We start from the raw sequence: 17,616 nt of genomic DNA, 5'->3' as shown, positions 1-17,616 counted from the left end.
TAGTAGACCCCCTACTTCAAAGTGATTCTGTACTTTGTTTGGGCTGAAAATTGAATTTAAAAACAAAATAGAATTTTAACAAATCTGCACATCTTCAATTGGTTACTTGATATTTAGTTGAATTTTTGAATTACCAAAATTTGCTTTTTTATTGTCCACAATGCTCTATAACATGCACAAGGGAAGAGTGGATGTACACAACTCTAAGACAATCGCAAAATCCTTAGAATATGACCTCCAGAACATAGTAGAATAGGGCCGTAAATGGATGGTCACATTTAATGCTAGTAAAACTAAGCTGCTCTCCTTTAACAATTACAAGAAGCTTCTCCAACCACCGATATCCATGACAAATAACACCCTATCCGAGAATTCTTTCTTCAAACTCCTTGGCTTAACATTCACAGGAAATATGAACTGCAACAAATACATTGAGGATATTGCAAAGGCTGCTGCAAAAAAGGTGAGCTCCTTCTGTTGTGCTACTCACACCTGAGGGTATTCTGTACCTCTACAAGGCCACCATTGGCTCATGCATGGAGTACTGTTGCCACATCTGGGCTGGTATCTTTACCATTAGTCTCTCCCTTTTGGATAGAGTCTAATCTAATAGGTTCAATTTGGTCAACTAAGCTCCAACTCCTGTCCCATCACCGAAATGTTATATCCCTGTGCCTGTTTTACAAGTATTTTAATGGAATGTGCTCTGATGAACCTATTACGCTTGTGTCCCCTCAATGTTCCGTCTGCCTGCTTCCCACCGGACTACAACTTGGATGTCTTCAAGTCCAACGTTAACAAATGAACCGCCCTCTTAAGTAAACACTTCATCAAATCTCCACACTAACATAATATACTTGCAATAACCCTTATCCCTGAGTGGCTTCCGGGCCTTGATAAGTGGTGATCACTGTGTAAAAACAAAAAAAAAAAAAAAATGTACATATCCCCCGACAAACTCACTTGGCAACAAAATCACACCCTTCACTGTTGAGGTCCCTCTACCAGTAAGCTATTTCTTCCCTTGAACAGGTAGACTTTCGAATTCCCTTCCTACTACCCGCTTCCCTGACTGTACTGAAATGCAGAAGTTTAAATGTAACATAAACCAACATCTTGTTAATTTTTCTGAGGCATGGTCCCAAATAGAAGCTCCTTATGCGATATGCCTTGTTTGAGGTAAACGTGAGTAAAACACAAGAAAAAGAAAAGAATAAAATTGCTACCCGAAGAGTAGCAGGAACTCACCATGAAACAAGTGGACAACAGAAGAGATTATGTTTTAAAAGAAACTGCTTACTTTTTTTTTTAATTTTTTTTTTTTACACAGTGATCACCACTTATCAAGACCCGGAAGCCACTCAGGGATAAGGATTATTGCAAGTACATTACGTTAGTGTGGAGATTTGATGAAGTGTTTACTTAAGGGGGCAGTTCATTAGGAATTTGTTAACATTGGACTTGAACACATCCAAGTTGTAATCTGGTGGGAAGCAGGCAGACGGAACAGAGTTCCACAGGCGTGCAGTTCTAAGAAAGAAGCTTTGTTCATGGAATCCGCATTTTGATTTAGGCACAGATATAGAGTGGGGGAAATTTTTCACAGTGGATTCAGCTAGATGGGTGTTTTTCGTGAAAGATTGGCGAGGGGGGACCAGAGATTGGAGTTCAGACGAGCACCTGCCATGGAAATAACGATAAAACAAGGATAGGCTCGCAACGTCTCTTCTGTGGGACAGAGGTTGCAGGGTAGAGAAAAGGGCATCCCCCACTAAGCCACGATAGGCTGTTTTTAGCAGCTCCTGCCCAGATATGGCAACAGTATTCCATCCTTGGACGTACTTGGCTTTTATATAGATAGAGAATTGTAGGATTGTATATAATCATATTTTTCCGCTGTTTTTACTTATGAAGTATTCCACTTCAGCTTCCAGTAAATGTCGAGTCATAAGGCGAGAATACAAGCAGTTTCAGGGTCTTCCTCTTCTTAGTTAATTCACATGTAAACTTCTATATAATCATGTTTATCATTTTTTTCACTCGTTGGGTATTTCGTTTCATCCTCCAGTTAATGTCGGGTCATCAGAGGAGAATACACATCGCACTGTTTTTTATTAATTTTTTTTATTAAATAGTGCATCTTCTCTTGCAGAATATGTTTTCTTATAACATAAAACCTGTTCTATACAAAACACATTTAAAGGTTTTGTGATAAATTATCAAATACTTAACATCCAACAAATATTTATGTTTTGAGCAATTATGGTATGCATCAATGTTGTATTATTCACCAAGTTAAGGAGTAATAGTATTTATTTATTTGAACATTTTGAACAGCTTTAAGACATGCACCATCAGAAATGTGTGTTCATTTTCCAAATCCATTCTGAGATGAATATCAATAGTTTAAAAATTAATGTAATTAAATGTGTAAATGTATATTTGCGCATACGTAGAAGATACATGTTTAGTCGACTTACACATACCAAATCCCTTTTTGTTTTCAATTTTGCACTTGTAAAGCTGAACGAATGGCCATATTCAGCATTGTAGAAAAAAGTACGTTTAAAGAGTTGCCGTTCTTTACGTCTCTTCTATGTTCACTGAGTGTCATTTCCGATTTACATTGTGTTTCTCCTATATACGTCTGGTTAAAGTCATTACAGGGGACAGAGTACATGCCGGCGTTGAATGTGGGTTTTCTGGAAGAGTGCCTAGTGGTTTTTAACGTTTGGTTTACAGTTTATGACGTTGTGTGTATGGTGTGTATACTAAATCTGTTGTAAAAATCGTCAAATTCATTCCAGGCAGAGCTAAATGAAGACTTTTAGAATCAGCACTCATTTCAAATACTAGCACCATCACGCAGAGAAAAGGATACTGCAATTTGGCCCCCATTATAGGAAATATAATCAAAGAGTAAAATATGAATTAAGATATATACATATTCTTAACCGTTTTTCATTGTATGATTTTGATAAAATTAATAAGATATTAACTAACAAATAAATATAAATAAAAATACATTAAACAAATATAAAAATAACATTTTAAAAAAATCATTTAACAGTTCAATAATTATATCTATATATATATATATATATATATATATATATATATATATATATATATATATATATATGTATGTATGTATGTGTGTATGTGTGTATATGGGTAACGTCTAAATGTATATATACATAGAATAATCCAATCCCCTTACACGCACATTTTGTAAATTCTTTTCCAGAGTAAGAAAGAATATAAAGTTCATTCCCTCTTTATTCGCATGTGGTTTATAACCTGTTTCCTTAGCATTTTTAAACTCAATTCTGATGATGTCCTCTGAAATTGGGACGAGACGTCGATAACCATTTATCTATTTTAGTCTTTTCATTCTCATAACGTGAACCAGCGTTTGTATTTTTTTTTTTTTATTCTTATTGATATATAGATTTTGGGCGCTTCTACACTATTAAGACTAAACTTTGTAATCGATAAATGGAGTTTCCAGATTAAAAAAAAAACAATGCTTTCTACTGATTTTTTTTTTTTTGTCAATTCTAATGAGTTACAATAATAGTTTCCAAATTATGCAGTCGAAATTACCTGAATATTACTGAACTATAAAAAAAAAACTTTAAACGTGTTAGCAAGTGAAAAATTGCGGCTATCTTGTTTAAATCGAAACCGAAAATTACCTCCCTTTTGGACTTTCCTGTGTCTTACGATCGTTTACATCAAATTTTATTTCTTATTTTCTTTAATAAATAATTTTCTACCTTATCGATTTTCGTTATTTTTTTTTTTTTTATAATCATCTTAAAAGTACAAGGAATGCATATATATCATTATTTTCATGTATGTTTTACGATTTCTGAAATTTCGTCCTAATAGTGTAGAAGCGCCAGATTTTGTTTTCGTATGGATTGCGACAAAAAAAATTGTGTTATAGTAAGCGACGTAACTCTTCCACACAAAGTTTTTTCTTTTTTCTTTTTTCTTTTTCCCTTTACATTGTAACAAGGGAAACGGGCGCTCAATCGTCGTTGTGCTGAGGAAGATACCTCGTGCGTTTTTTTTTTTTTTTTTTTTTCATACGAATTTCGGTACTTGTACAGTTTTATCAAGACATTAAAAAATGAAAATATCGAAAAAAGGTTATATGGAATGAAGTTCCCCGTTATGGAATGAAGTTCCCCGAAAAAAAATTCACTTAATTTCATCAAGTAGTTTTTGTTTTACAGCGAAAAAACAATTTGTTATAATACCGAGCAAAAGGTTCGATTTTTAGGAAAAAAAGCTAGTAATAAAGATGGGGAAGGAGTGTCGGCGCTTTAACTGCAGTTATCTCCCGTGTCGTTTCTAAAATTCAAACAAAAATTTACAACAAATCCAAGATGTCTGCCTTCAACGTGCTCTCATAAAAATGTGTTTTTCCTCTGTAAAAAAAAAAAAAAAAAAAAAAAAAAAACCTACTCGATCAAATTAAGTGAATTTTTTTTCGGAGATCTTCAGTTCAAAACGGATACGTACAATATAACCTTTTTTCGATATTTTCATTTTTTAATGTCTTGATTAAACTGTACAAGTACCCGAATTTCAACTACTTTATTCAATGTAACAAAGTTTTGGTGTTTATTTACAATAGTCTTCAGGGTTGTCAGAACATAAAAAAAAAAAAAAATTTGAAGCCAAATATTTGTGAAAAAAAATGGGTCAAATTGATAATTGTAGCCTAATTTTTACAAAAAACAAACAAACAAACAAATTGAACATTTAAATTCTAAATATATATACATTTATATTGTGCTTTGCTTGTGTAGATTGGTAATGTTTAAACCGATGCATTTGAGAGGGGCATTTTCTCTCTTAAAATATTTTGGTTTTCTAAATAATTTCTGTCATAATCTATATATCTATAAAAGTGAGAATGTGTGTGTGTGAGGACACTTCTCAACCTATATATTCAACGAATTTTTAATCTGCAGACTTGAAATTTGGTATATAGGGTATTCAGACATGTGGAAACCTTTTTAATCCATTTCCATCTGGGGGAAAAAAAAACGGCTGCTAAGGGGTCCAAATTGTAAAAATTGTACGTGGGGCTTATTGGCTTTTTATCTGTTTGTCAACTTTTTCACACATGTGCATGCGTGAATGGTTCACATAATCAACATATTCCTTATGGTAAGAATAAGTATGTTTGAAAACACTTTTTAAAGATCGTATCAAGCTGGCCTAATGGTTAGCATACTTGACTCAGGTGTTGAGGTTTTGGTTTCAATCTTAGCTCGAGTATTATTATTTTTTTACTTACAAGAAGTAAACTGTTTAGAAAAAACATAATACTCGCATGCACATGTTGCAGTTCCTTCCGTTTTTTTTTGTTTTTGTTTTTTTTACTTCATTTTTTTAAGGAATTTAACATTATACTTAATACCAGGCGGCGCCGGGTACATCTTCTAATTTTTAATAAATGGTAATTTATATTTGTATTTATTTGTAAATTATATAGTTTTCTGTGCAGGATTGACTTTTAACCAAGCTAACTGATCAATGTGCATTTTGGAATGCAGCTGCTAGGCCTAAGAGGTCCAAATGCAAGCTATATTTAGTTTAGTTTTATGAAAAGTGGATGAAAGGGGATAGAAAAAATACAATTGTTGCAGAAGCTTGAAAGGGAGAAGGTGCCAATCGACTATACAACTAAGAAAGTAGACACATAGCAAAGAGGTAACAAACACAGATAATCAGTCAAAGACGACAGATATTTTGTTTTATTTACCAATAGAAAATGGTAAACCGTATAACAATGAAGATTGTGAATCGGGATTGTTTGAGCGAGAATAAGTGTCTTGCAGAGTTGAAATTCATGCGTTCCTGAGGTAGTATGACATACCTCAAGTCGGTCTGGGTTATGTAGATGAGATCTGATCTAGAAAGAGTAGCAGATGTCTATGGAGTACTGGACGTCAACGGGCAATAGAACTGGTAGCCAGACATCAGTGTGCATTGAAGCAGGTAGCTGGATGTCAGTGGCCGCTGGAACGGGTAAATGGTCATTGTCAGGCACTAGAATTGGAGGCTGGACATCAAGGACTGCTAGAAGCACTGGAAGCTGCAGAAGTGAGCTGGAGGCTGTTAGTGGTGCTGGAGTTGCAGGAGTGAGTTGGGGCTGCAAGAAGCTACAGGAGTGAGCTGGAACTACTGGATACTGCAGGAGTCGCTGGCTGTAAGAATCATAGAGAGTTTTGCATGGCAGGGAGTATCGGCTTGGTTTAGTATTGTTTGTTGCAGAACCATCTAGGAAGAGGCAATTGCTATGTAATGAAGATCGCTTTGCATCCGAGTGCATACTTTGGCTAGTAAGTACCTAAATGGATAGGAATGAACTCTAATGTCTGTCAGGGGTAGAAATGTATAGATGTTTAGTGAAGACCGTCAGGCGGTTAGTATGTGAAAGTTAGGAACTTGAGGGTAAGGATTCCACTACTAAGGCGTATGTATAATGTAGGGTTTTAGTGGCAGCTAGAGGGAGGGGGCAGATTGTTAGCTTTCAAGGGTCAGGGTTATTTACGTACAGAATACAGTAAAGTTTCATTTGGATTTAGAGTTTACAGTATTGTTTTAGTTTGGGATAAAAGAATAAAATCTACCTTTCTTTTCCCCTATTTTGCATGCAGGTTAGACATACGCAGTGGTCTTGGAGGTAAAGAGAAACAATTATTTCGTCATGATTCGGAATTCATATTTTTAGGCAGTCATTAAGGTTGGGTTGGGGATAAGACAACGTATCTATTCAGAAATAAGTCCTAGTGCCGCAGCTAATATCACTGTAAATTTCAGTTACAATTATAGTAACAGTTAATTAAACGCTATATCCAGTGGTTTAGTAGAGATATCAACGAGGCCTCTTTATTAATACCAGCGAGCATAGGGTAATTGTAGATATTAAGTATATTACTTAAATAAAGTTCTCCTCACTTCTACGGTAGAAAAATAAATCCACGTTTATGCTAAATTCGGAACATTTATTCAGACTAATGCTATTTATTCTCTAGCCTTAGTAAAGAGCGTGGAAATTATTTTAGCTGGAAGTGAACATGATTGAGTTTTGCTGGGGGGGGGGGGGGTAATTTAAAAAGCTAACCAGAGTAAAGACAAATACATATATAAATTAAAATAAAATATAAACAGCTAACCAGAGAAAAGACAAAATGCATATATAAATTAAAATACACATAATTACAAAAACAAATAAGAAATTTTAAAGAGAAGAAATGTCCGAGTTAGTATTTTTTTAGGGCTAGGTTCATTTGGAAATAATATTTATCTTAAGCGCCGCGCCAACAGCACTTACAGTATCTTGGCTGACCAAATTTGAAAATAACGATACATCAGAGACAAGCTCGCAACATCTCTTCTGTGAGATAGAGGTGGCAGGGAAGAGAAAAGGACATCTCCTACGAGGCTACGAAGTCTATTTTGAACTCTATCAAGGCAGGACAAGTTCTTTCTAGCAGCTCCTGCCCAGATGTGGCAACAGTATTCCATCCTTGGACGTACCAATAGAACCGATCAATAGAAAGATTCCACCATTTCTCCAGCGGCCTTGGCAACAGATTTGATGTACGTGTTCCATTTAAGATCAGGAGTAATTGTCAAGCCCAGAAGCTTGTCAAAACTTGAGGCCTCCTGAAGACGAGAGCCATTTATTCCAACTGATGCCAGATATGGATCAGAATGTTGATGATGTAAAGAGAGAAGCTTGGTTTTAGATGCATTAAAAGTAACTAGCCACTCCTTTCCCCATTGTGCCACATGCTCAAGATCAGAGGAGAGAGAATCAGAGAGAACTTGGTCGTTTACTGTTTTAGATGTGCTACCATAAATAATTACGACAAAAAGTCTATATTCCAGACCTTTTGTCATATATATATATATATATATATATATATATATATATATATATATATATATATATATATATACTAGCTGGCCACCCAGCATTGCCCGGTCGTACAATATGCTTTAACATGATATTTTAATTTATGCAAATTGCATATGTATTACTATGGAAGCAGTCCTCTATGGATTTTTATATATCACAAGGAATAATTTGCCTGGCGGACTAATTCGTAAAAATAATAATAATAATAATAATAATAATAATAATAATGCTATTCATCAAATTACATCTGTGTTTGTTTACAATAACACATCAGCTGATATTTAGGCTTGATGATAAATGCCCTGGAAAAGTCACTTCTGATTAATGTTTAGTTTTAAAATATGCAAACAAAGAAATGATTTGTGGTGATTTTAAATGGTACCTCTTCTTTTATCGTAAATTGAACTCCTTAATAAGAAAAAAATTAAAATAAAATAGTGAAATACACTCGGGCTTGAACATGGGATCATTCGATCTGTAGTCGAATGCTATACCACTAAGCTGTATCACCAGATTATAATAAATCTGTTTTTTTAAGAAGAAATAATTTGCTAAAGATTTTATTCTCTCCCTCAGTTGGTGTAATGTAAAATATTCCCCTGTAAAAATTATTTTTTATCTAGAAGAAAGAAAGTCTGTTTTTAAGATCAGATTTTTCCGATTATCAGATGAATTTCTGCACAAAACATATCTAAGAACACTGCCAGACATATAAATTACCTTTGTGTGAAATTTGCAAAAGGTAAGCTTAATCGTTTCGGAACCCATGAAGAAAGAACTCACACACACACACAAAGTGACTTTATATATATATGTATATATAAAAGTGAACGTGTCTGTGTGTGTACATTTTCCTACGCAATAACTCCATCAATTTTAAGTCTACAGACTCGAAATTTGATATACAGGATACTGAGATTTGGGAAAATCTTTGTAATCCGTTTTCGGCCAGAAATTTGGCTGTTAACGGGTCAAAGTTCAACGATTTGACCTTTGAGAAGTCTACCAAACTGCTCTGACAATTTTGAGTCTAAACACTTGAAATTTTAGATATAGGTTCCTTGGACATGGATCTAACTTAATAACTTGATTTGAGCCCAAAACAATAAATGTTAAGGGTTCATAATAGGGGTCAAAGTTAAAAGATTTGACCTCTGCAGTCTCTACCAAATTACTCAGACAATTTCTGGTCTAAACATTTGAAATTTTACATAAAGAGTATTCAGAGATAGGGCAAGCTTTTTAATCGGTTTGGGTCGAAAATTTTTAGTTACCAATATATAAATGTATGTATGTATGTATGTATGTATGTATGTATGTTTGCATGTCTGCCTAAAACTTTCGACAGAGGCGACGGATTTTACCAAGATCAGTATCGTTTTGAAGTTTGATATTTCAGACGACAAATGTCGAAAAATTGGCTAAAAATATTAATATCTTCACCTTCAACTGGGCACTTTTCTACGGGGGGGGGCGCTTTTTTGACCGATATTTTTGAAAATTATCCTCTTCTTTCGATTGTCTTGCCTTAATATAAACCTACGTCACTTCTGGTTTGGCCGTGGTCGTTTTTTCCACGTTATTTTCCTCCTTCGCGGTACAGGTTCGAGCCTGCCTTCCTCCTACGGCTTTTTCTTTTTGTTTTTGCTCAACATATACATGCAAACACCCGGGAAACGCCGGGCTGAAATGCTAGTATCTACATATACACATGGAGAGTAAGAGAATTAAAAAAATAGAGGAGAAGTAGAAAAAGAAAGTAAAAGTTACAATCCTGCTGGTGGTCGGTGAAATCTGTAGATTAATTTGTTTCGTCGCATATTTTTGTAAAGGTCAAAAAACAATCAAAATGAGCCGAACAGAGTGGACGTGGGGTTAACAACAACTAAGATGTCATTCCTCCCTCCTCCGCTGCCACTGGATGTAATTTGAGATCACACATGCAAGACTGCTTATCAAAAAAGAAAACAGACGTTCATTACTTACCTTGACTTGAAAGGTGGAATGTAAATCTCCAAGCGTCCGCCAGAATTCAATATCATCGGTATTTTGCTTGACGACAAAAATTTCTGCTTTATTTTTGCGTTCATTCTTATTAATCTTTTCCGCGATCAATCTTGTCTTCGTCTTAGATGTATTTGTTTGTTGTTGATAAAACCATTGCTGTTTTTAGCACACATGGTTGTGACGTGTCTGTTACTGTCTACCAGTATATTCATGCTTCTGTTCTTAAAAAAAAAAGAGAGAGACCAAGAGAATCATGTAAGTCTAAAGACAGAGAGACATTAGGAAATATAGTTGCATGAAATAACATGAGTGTCGGTTGTCATCCCACTGGAAATCTTGCAGCTTACAGACATCAGTCAAGACCAACTGATGGAACAAGGTATGTTCCCTCTTTTTTAGCCTGAATAACTCCCCAGAAAATGCTACCTGTCCCCTTTGTTAAAAGAACTATCCCTTTGTTAAAAAGAACTGTCCTGTTTTGTGAAATGTTTATTATATGCATGTTAACATGCATACGTACAGCAAACATTATATAGACGATTGACGAATATTTACCGAACAATCTAGAATACATATGTACAGTGATACAAATATACATGAATGTAAATATACACAAATAAACACATTAAATTAACTTGTTATATACCCCCAGAATATATAAATTATATATGTTTTCGTGCGCATGGCCACAGAATCCTCAGAAAGGGGCGTAACTAACTTAGGGCTGAAATACAAAAAGAAAGAAAAACACACACAATCTAGATCAGGGTAAAAAAATATATAGAAGCACTACTTTATATGGTAAAAAAAAGAAAGAAACACATACGACAGAAAAGAAAGATGGATAATGGTGCATACAATGAGACCCTAAGTTTCAAAGATGGCGGTAAGGTCTGTCAATTGAGGTATGGAAGCACAAAATGGATACAATACTTTTGCTATTCTTCAAAACTGCTTACTTAGATATTTGGACAAAATATTAAGATTTTTTTTTGTCAATATATTTTTTCTAACATATTTACGTTTCCTTTTTTAAATGTGCTATATTAAAATATACTTTATTTACATATACTTTATTTGCATATACTTTATTTAAATATACTTTATTTAAATATACTTTATTTAAATATACTTTATTAAAATATACTTTATTTAAATATTGTTGTTTCGTATGTGGTTTGTGAGGTTCATTACAATAGAAGACATCTTATCTAATTACTAAGGAAAATAGGCGACGGAATTGCAGTGAAACATTGTACAAACATTTTAGTAAAATGTCATATATATTTGAAAATAAAGCAGTGAAGGAGTCTTATATTATGGACTGCTGGGGCATCACCAAATAACCTAGATTATTATTATTATTATTATCATTATTATTATTATTATTATTATTATTATTACTGTTGTTATTTGAAATTTAAATATTTGAAGTTTTATATATACGCATAGGAGTCAGAATAGACAAGTTACTCAGTTCGAGATAATTATTAGAGTTAAAAAGCAGGCGCATAGCAAGATGTTGAGACAAAGAGAATCGTGAAACTCCAGACAAACAGAACATCAAGAAATAAAGTTGCATAAAATAACACAAGAGTCAATCGTCGTTCCTTAGAAAATCTTCCTGAAGCTTACAGACTGTGAGTCAAAACCAACTGACAGAAGAAGGTATGTTCTCCCTCTTTTGATCTGCATAACCCCTGAGAAAGATGTTATCAGTTCTTTTCTTAAAAAGAACTGTCCTTGTGCATTATTGCCTGGTTTGGTGAACTGTTTATTATGTGTTAACATTAGACATACATCTGCAACGAACATTATACAGACAATCACACATATTGACAAGTATACACTCAACAATCTAGAATAGATATACATACATGTTGTAAATATACACAAGTAAACATTAAATTGACTCGTTAAATACTCTAAGTAGATGAGTAGACACACCTTCCTATGAGCAGACAGGGGAAAGGAACTAGTAGGCGAGTGAAGGTGCAGGCCTCTACTGAGCAGTAGGTCTAATAGTCTTGAGAGGAGGGACTCGACGATCTTCAGGTTACCAATTCCTTCCGGCTCCTAAGAATGCGCTGCTTTCTTTTCCACAACATGAGTAGCGACGACCAAATTTCTGATGTTAACTGATGACTAGATTCCACTTAAGCTTTAACAAAATGGTATGTCCCATTCCAATATATGTATTATTATGTAGAATATTTACAAGATGACCACAGCTTCATTTGGTCCAGCAGATATCCCGCTCCCCCCAAGTTCATATGAAATTTGTGAAAATGACGTGGAAAAGAATGCGCTGCTGGTTACACTCTGGAACAATAGAAAGGGGTGTGAGTAATTAATATGAGGGGTACAAGTACAATACTATCTATCTCCCTCACCCACGGCGAGTTTTTTGCGGGCATGACAAAAAATTCTGAAGGTGTCTGTCTTGTGCATAAGCTGGACCCTTGAGTGTAACCAGCAGCGCATAGATGAGTAGACACACCTTCCTATGAGCAGACAGGGGAAAGGAACTAGTAGGCGAGTGAAGGTGCAGGCCTCTACTGAGCAGTAGGTCTAATAGTCTTGAGAGGAGGGACTCGACGATCTTTGGGTTACCAATTCCTTCCGGCTCCTAAGAATGCGCTGCTGGTTACACTCTGGAACAATAGAAAGGGGTGTGAGTAATTAATATGAGGGATACAAGTACAATACTATCTACTAAGAACATATAAATCTCCATAATCTGTTGTTTTTTTAATTTAGTTAAGAAAGTTTAAGTTAGTTTAAATTTTGTAACCTTGAGAAAATCACAAAAAAACACACACAATCATTACAAATGCATATCATGTATACAACATTATACATTATAAACAAAGAAGAAACTATTTTACAGTTCTTTTGAGCAAAAAAAAAAAGATTTCCAACAATAAATTTACACATCCCAGCTGTTGTACATTTTCCTGCTTTCTTTCTTTCTTTCCTTCCTCAAAAAGCAAAAAAGTTCAACATACTCCAGATATATCTTCTGGCCAAAAACAAATACTCAAAAAAAGCATTTCGTTTTATGACAACAATCCTAATGCTTTCACAAAAGTAGCCTTGTCAACTTTGGAATGAGTTGTGTGACTTAACAGTTTCACAAAACGACTTTAAAGTAAATCTATTCAACACAATTTTTGATTGCAACATACATAAATCGTGAGTGTAAACCGGTTTTTTTTTTTTCTAAATTATCATTTAACAGTTTCATCTTTTCTCAATTGTCTCTACTTTAGACAATTTTCTTTTTTATATGCATACTATATTTTGGGGCCCTTTATTTTCTTTTTTAAATGCACACTATATTTTGGGGCCTTTATTTTCTTTTTTTATATTCATACTATATTTTTGGGCCCTTTATTTTCTTTTTTTATATGCATACTATATTTTTGGGCCTTTATTTTCTTTTTTTATATGCATACTATATTTTTGAGCCCTTTATTTTCTTTTTTATATGCATACTATATTTTGGGGCCTTTATTTTCTTTTTTATATGCATACTATATTTTTGGGCCCTTTATTTTCTTTTTTTATATGCATACTATATTTTTGGGCCCTTTATTTTCTTTTTTATATGCATACTATATTGTTGGGCCTTTATTTTCTTTTTTTATATGCATACTATATTTTTGGGCCTTTATTTTCTTTTTTTATATGTATACTATATTTTTATGCCCTTATTTTCTTTTTTTATATGTATACTATATTTTTGGTCCTTTATTTTCTTTTTTTATATGTATACTATATTTTTGGCCACTTTATTTTCTTTTTTTTAATGCATACTATATTTTTGGCCTATATTTCCTTTTTTTATATGCATACTATATTTTTGGTCGTTTATTTTCTTTTTTTAATATGTATACTATATTTTTGGGCCCTTTATTTTCTTTGTTATATGCATACTATATTTTTGGCCATTTATTTTCTTTTTTTATATGCATACTATGTTTTTGGGCCTTTATTTTCTTTTTTTATATGTACATTATATTTTTGGCCACTTTATTTTCTTTTTTTTAATGCATACTATATTTTTGGCCTATATTTCCATTTTTATATGCATACTATATTTTTGGTCGTTTATTTTCTTTTTTTAATATGTATACTATATTTTTGGGCCCTTTATTTTATTTGTTATATGCATACTATATTTTTGAGCCCTTTATTTTCTTTTATATATGCATACTATATTTTTGGGCCCTTATTTTCTTTTTTTATACGTATACTATATTTTTGGGCCTTTTATTTTCTTTTTTATATGCATACTATATTTTTTGGCCCTTTATTTTCTTTTTTTATATGCATACAAAATTTTTGGCCCTTTATTTTCTTTTTTTATATGCGTGCTATATTTTTGGCCCTTTATTTTCCTTTTTTATATGCATACTATATTTTTGGGCCTTTTATTTTCTTTTTTTATATGTATACTATATTTTTGGGACCTTTATTTTCTTTTTTTATATGTATACTATATTTTTGGACCCTTTATTTTATTTTTCTATGCATACAATATTTTTGGGCCCTTTATTTTCTTTTTTTATATGCATACTATATTTTGGGTCCTTTATTTTCTTTCTTTATATGCATACTATATTTTTGGCCTTTTATTTTCTTCTTTTATATGCATACTATATTTTTGGACCTTTATTTTCTTTTTTTATATGCATACTATATTTTGGGGCCCTTTATTTTCTTTTTTTATATGTATACTATATTTTTGGGCCTTTTATTTTCTTTTTTTATATGCATACAATATTTTTGGGCCCTTTATTTCTTTTTTTATATGGATACTATATTTTTGGGCCTTTTATTTTCTTTTTTATATGCATATTATATTTTTGGTCATTTATTTTCTTTTATTATATGCATACAAAATTTTTGGCCCTTTATTTTCTTTTTTTATATGCATACTATATTTTTGGCCCTTTATTTTCTTTTTTTATATGCATACTATATTTTTGGGCCTTTTATTTTCTTTTTTTATATGTATACTATATTTTTGGGACCTTTATTTTCTTTTTTTATATGTATACTATATTTTTGGGCCCTTTATTTAATTTTTTATATGCATACAATATTTTTGGGCCCTTTATTTTCTTTTTTTATATGCATACTATATTTTTGGGCCCTTTATTTTCTTTTTTTATATGCATACTATATTTTTGGCCTTTTATTTTCTTTTTTTATATGCATACTATATTTTTGGCCATTTATTTTCTTTTTTTTATGTATACTATATTTTTGGGACCTTTATTTTATTTTTTATATGCATACAATATTTTTGGGCCCTTTATTTTCTTTTTTTATATGCATACTATATTTTTGGGTCCTTTATTTTCTTTTTTTTTTGCATACTATATTTTTGGGCCCTTTATTTTCTTTTTTTATATGTATACCATATTTTTGGCCCTTTATTTTCTTTTTTATATGTATACTATATTTTTGGCACTTTATTTTCTTTTTTTATATGCATACTATAATTCTGGGCCCTTTATTTTCTTTTTTATATGTATACTATATTTTTGGGCACTTTATTTTCTTTTTTTATATGCATACTATATTTTTGGGCCCTTTATTTTATTTTTTATATGCATACAATATTTTTGGGCCCTTTATTTTATTTTTTTATATGTATACTATATTTTTGGGCCCTTTATTTTCTTTTTTTAGATGTATACTATATTTTTGGGCCCTTTATTTTCTTTTTTTATACGTATACTATATTTTTGGGTCCTTTATTTTCTTTTTTTAGATGTATACTATATTTTTGGGCCCTTTATTTTCTTTTTTTATACGTATACTATATTTTTGGGTCCTTTATTTTATTTTTTAATGCATACAATATTTTTGGGTCCTTTATTTTATTTTTTATATGCATACTATATTTTTGGCCCTTTATTTTCTTTTTTTATATGCATACTATATTTTTGGGCCCTTTATTTTCTTTTTTTATATGCATACTATATTTTTGGCCTTTTATTTTCTTTTTTTATATGTATACTATATTTTGGGGACCTTTATTTTCTTTTTTTATATGCATACTATATTTTTGGGCCCTTTATTTTCTTTTTTTATATGCATACTATATTTTTGGCCATTTATTTTATTTTTTTATATGCATACTATATTCTTGGACCCTTTTATTTTCTTTTTTTATATGTATAGTATCTTTTTGGGCCCTTTATTTTCTTTTTTTATATGTATACTATATTTTTGGGCCATTTATTTTATTTCTTATATGCATACAATATTTTTGGGCCCTTTATTTTATTTTCTTATATGCATACTATATTTTTGGCCCTTTATTTTCTTTTTTTATATGTATACTATATTTTTGGCCCTTTATTTTCTTTTTTATATGTATTCTATATTTTGGGGCCCTTTATTTTCTTTTTTTTATATGTATACTATATTTTTGGCCCTTTATTTTCTTTTTTTATATGCATACTATATTTTTGGCCATTTATTTTCTTTTTTTATATGCATACTATATTTTTGGCCATTTATTTTCTTTTTTTATATGTATACTATATTTTTGGACCTTTATTTTCTTTTGTTATATGCATACTATATTTTTGGGCCTTTATTTTCTTTTTTTATATGCATACTATATTTTTGGGCCCTTTATTTTCTTTTTTATATGCATACTATATTTTTGGCACTTTATTTTCTTTTTTTATATGCATACTATATTTTTGGCACTTTATTTTCTTTTTTTATATGTATACTATATTTTTGGCCCTTTATTTTCTTTTTTTATATGCATACTATATTTTTGGGTCCTTTATTTCCTTTTTTTATGCATACTATATTTTTGGGCACTTTATTTCCTTTTTTTTATATGTATACTATATTTTTCGGCCCTTTATTTTCTTTTTTATATGTATACTTTATTTTGGGCCCTTTATTTTCTTTTTTTATATGCATACTATATTTTTGGCCTTTTATTTTCTTTTTTATATGTATACTATATTTTAGGGCCCTTTATTTTCTTTTTTTATATGCATACTATATTTTTGGGCCCTTTATTTTATTTTTTATATGCATACAATATTTTTGGGCCCTTTATTTTCTTTTTTTATATGTATACTATATTTTTCGGCCCTTTATTTTCTTTTTTTAGATGTATACTATATTTTTGTGTCCTTTAATTTATTTTTTATATGCATACTATATTTTTGGGCCCTTTATTTTCTTTTTTTATATGCATACTATATTTTTGGCCTTTTATTTTCTTTTTTTATATGCATACTATATTTTTGGCCATTTATTTTCTTTTTTTTATGTATACTATATTTTTGGGCCCTTTATTTTATTTTTTATATGCATACTATATTTTTGGACCTTTATTTTCTTTTTTTATATGCATACTATATTTTTGGGTCCTTTATTTTCTTTTTTTTATGCATACTATATTTTTGGGCCCTTTATTTTCTTTTTTTATATGTATACTATATTTTTGGGCCCTTTATTTTCTTTTTTATATGCATACTATAATTCTGGGCCCTTTATTTTCTTTTTTATATGTATACTATATTTTTGGGCACTTTATTTTCTTTTTTTATATGCATATTATATTTTGGGTCCCTTTATTTTATTTTTTATATGCATACTATATTTTTGGG

The sequence above is a fragment of the Euprymna scolopes genome, chromosome 45 (genome assembly GCF_053919585.1).
Source record: "Euprymna scolopes isolate OS-2025 chromosome 45, ASM5391958v1, whole genome shotgun sequence".
In the NCBI taxonomy this organism is placed as follows: Eukaryota; Metazoa; Mollusca; class Cephalopoda; order Sepiida; family Sepiolidae; genus Euprymna; species Euprymna scolopes.
This window is presented reverse-complemented; position numbering follows the sequence as displayed.